This window comes from Physeter macrocephalus, chromosome 20 (assembly GCF_002837175.3).
Source record: "Physeter macrocephalus isolate SW-GA chromosome 20, ASM283717v5, whole genome shotgun sequence".
In the NCBI taxonomy this organism is placed as follows: domain Eukaryota; kingdom Metazoa; phylum Chordata; class Mammalia; order Artiodactyla; family Physeteridae; genus Physeter; species Physeter macrocephalus.
Genome location: NC_041233.1, coordinates 87,240,492 through 87,244,534, shown reverse-complemented (window position 1 = coordinate 87,244,534; position 4,043 = coordinate 87,240,492).

The following is a 4,043-nucleotide window of genomic DNA, read 5'->3' as shown; positions in this document are numbered from 1 at the left end:
AAAGCAACAAGGGAAAAATGACAAATAACATACAAGGGAACTCCCATAAGGTTAATAGCTGATTTCTCAGCAGAAACTCTACAAGTCAGAAGGGAGTGGCACGATATATTTAAAGTGGTGAAAGGGAAGAACCTACAGCCAAGATTACTCTACCCGGGAGGATCTCATTCAGATTCGATGGAGAAAACAGACAAGCAAAAGCTAAGAGAATTCAGCACCACCAAACCAGCTCTACAACAAATGCTAAAGGAATTTCTCTAAATGGGAAACACAAGAGAAGAAAAGGACCTACAAAAATAAACCCAAAACAATGAGGAAAATGGTGATAGGAACATACATATCGATAATTAACTTAAATGTGAATGGATTAAATGCTCCTACCAAAAGACACAGACTTGCTGAATGGATACAAAAACAAGACCCATCTATATGCTGTCTACAAGACACTAACTTCAGACCTTGGGACACATACAGACTGAGAGAGAGGGGATGGAAAAAGATATTCCATGCAGATAGAAATGAAAAGAAAGCTGGAGTAGCAATACTCATATCAGATAAAATAGACTTTAAAATAAAGAATGTTACAAGAAACAAGGAAGGACACTACATAATGATCAAGGGATCAATCCAAGAAGAAGATAGAAAAATCATAAATACATATGCACCCAATATAGGTGCACCTCAATACATAAGTCAAATGCTAACAGCTATAAAAGAGGAAATCGACAGTAACACAATAATAGTGGAGGATTTTAACACCTCACTTACACCAATGGACAGATCATCCAGACAGAAAATTAATAAGGAAACACAAGCTTTAAATGACACAATAGACCAGAGAGATTTAACTGATATTTATAGGACATTCCATCCAAAAACAGCAGATTACACTTTCATCTCAAATGCTCATGGAACATTCTACAGGATAGATCACATCTTGGGTCACATATCAAGCCTTGGTAAATTTAAGAAAATTGAAATCATATCAAGCATCTTTTCCAACCACAGTGCTATGAGATTAGAAATCAATTACATGGAAAAAAATTTAAAAACACAAACACATGGAGGCCAAACAATACGTTACTAAATAGCCAAGAGATCACCGAAGAAATCAAAGAGTAAATCAAAAAATACCTAGAGACAAATGACAACGAAAACATGATGATCTAAAACCTATGAGATGCAGCAAAACATGCCGTGGAGCAATGAAGCCCGTGCGCCACAACTACTGAGCCTGCACTCAAGAGCCCGTGAGCCACAACTACTGAGCCCATGTGCCACAACTACTGAAGCCTGCGCACTAGTGCCCGTTCTCTGCAACAAGAAGCCACTGCATGAGTAGCCCCTGCTCACTATGACCAGAGGAAAGCCCACACACAGCAACAAAGACCCAAAACAGCCAAAAATAAAATAATAAAAAAAAATAACCAAGAGACCACTGAAGAAATCAAAGAGGAAATCAAAAAATACCTAGAAACAAATGACAATGAAGACATGACAACCCAAAACCTATGGGATGCAGCAAAAGCAGTTCTAAGAGGGAAGTTTAGAGCAATAAAATCCTACCTCAAGAAACAAGAAAATCTCAAATAAACAGCCTAACTTTACACCTAAAGGAACAAGAGGAAGAAGAACAATCAAAACCCAAAGTTAGTAGAAGGAAAGAAATCATAAAGATCAGAGCAGAAATAAATGAAATAGAAACAAAGAAAACAATAGCAAAGATCAATAAAACTAAAAGCTGGTTCTTTGAGAAGATAAACAAAATTGATAAACCCTTAGCCAGACTCAACAAGAAAAAGAAGGAGAGGACTCAAATCAATAAAATTAGAAGTGAAAAAGAAGTTACAACAGACACCACAGAAATACAATGCATCATAAGAGACTACTACAAGCAACTCTATGCCAATAAAATGGACAACCTGGAAGAAATGGACAAATTCTTAGAAAGGTATAACCTTCCAAGACTGAACCAGGAAGAAATAGACAATATGAACAGACCAACCACAAGTAATGAAATTGAAACTATGATTAAAAATCTTCTAACAAACAAAAGTCCAAGACCAGATGGATTCACAGGGGAATTCTATCAAACAGTTAGAGAAGAGCTAACACCCATCCTTCTCAAACTCTTCCAAAAAACTGAAGTGGAAGGAACACTTCCAAACTCATTCTATGAGGCCACCATCACCCTGATACACACCATGCAAAAATCCTCAACAAAATACTTGCAAACAGAATCCAACAACACATTAAAAGGATCATATGCCATGATCAAGTGGTACTTATCCCAGAGATGCAAGGATTCTTCAATATATGCATATCAATCAATATGATACACCATATTAACAAATTGAAGAATAAAAACCATATTTTTTATTCTTCTGATCATCTCAATAGATGCAGAAAAAGCTTTTGACAAAATTCAACACTCATTTATGATAAAAACTCTCCAGAAAGTAGGCATAGAGGGAGCCTACCTCAACATAATAAAGGCCATATATGACAATCCCATAGCAAACACCATTCTCAATGGTGAAAAACTGAAAGCATTTCCTCTAAGATCAGGAACAAGACAAGAATGTGCACTCTCGCCACTATTATTCTACATAGTTTTGGAAGTCCTAGCCACCACAATCAGAGAAGAAAAAGAAATAAAAGGAATACAAATTGGAAAAGAAGAAGTAAAACTGTCACTGGTTGCAGATGACATGATACTATACATAGAGAATCCTAAAGATGCTACCAGAAAACTACTAGAGTTAATCAATGAATCTGATAAAGTTGCAGGATACATAATTAATGCACAGAAATCTCTTGCATTCCTATACACTAATGATGAAAAATCTGAAAGTGAAATTAAGGAAACACTCCCATTTACCATTGCAACAAAAAGAATAAAATACCTAGGAATAAATCTACCGAAGGAGACAAAAGACCTGTATGCAGAAAACTATAAGACACTGAAAAAAGAAATCAAAGATGACACAAACAGATGGAGAGATATACCATGTTCTTGGACTGGAAGAATCAACATTGTGAAAATGACTATACTACCCAAAGCAATCTACAGATTCACTGCAATCCCTATCAAATGACCAATGGCATTTTTTACAGAACCAGAACAAAAAAATCTTCATATTTGTATGGAGACACAAAAGACCCCGAATAGCCAAAGCAATCTTGAGGGGAAAGAAATGGAGTTGGAGGAATCAGACTCCCTAACTTCAGACTATACTACAAAGCTACAGTAATCAAGACAATATGGTACTGGCACAAAGACAGAAATATAGATCAATGGAACAGGATAGAAAGCCCAGAGGTAAACCCACACACCTATGGTCAACTAATCTATGACAAAGGAGGCAAGGATATACAGTAGACAAAAGACAGTCTCTTTAATAGTTGGTGCTAGGAAAACTGGACAGCTGTGTGTAAAAGAATGAAATTTAGAACACTTCCTAACACCATACACAAAAATAAACTCAAAATGGATTAAAGACCTAAATTTAAGACCGGACACTATAAAACTCTTAGTAGAAAACATAAGAAGAACACCCTTTGACGTAAATCACAGCAAGATCTTTTTGGACCCATCTCCTAGAGTAATGGAAATAAAAAGAAAAATAAACAAATGGAACCTAATGAAACTTAAAAGCTTTTACACAGCAAAGGAAACTATAAACAAGAGGAAAAGACAACTCTCAGAATGGGAGAAAATATTTACAAGCGAATCGACGGACAAAGCCTTAACCTCCAAAATATATAAACAGCTCATGCAGCTCAATATTAAAAGAACAAACAACCCAATAAAAAAACAGGCAGAAGACCTAAATAGACATTTCTCCAAAGAAGACATACAGATGGCCAAGAGGCACATGATAAGCTGCTCAACATCACTAATTATTAGAGAAATGAAAATCAAAACTACAATGAGGGGGCTTCCCTGGTGGCGCAGTGGTTGAGAGTCCGCCTGCCGGTGCAGGGGACGTGGGTTCGTGCCCCGGTCTGGGAAGATCACACATGCCGCGGAGCAGCTGGGC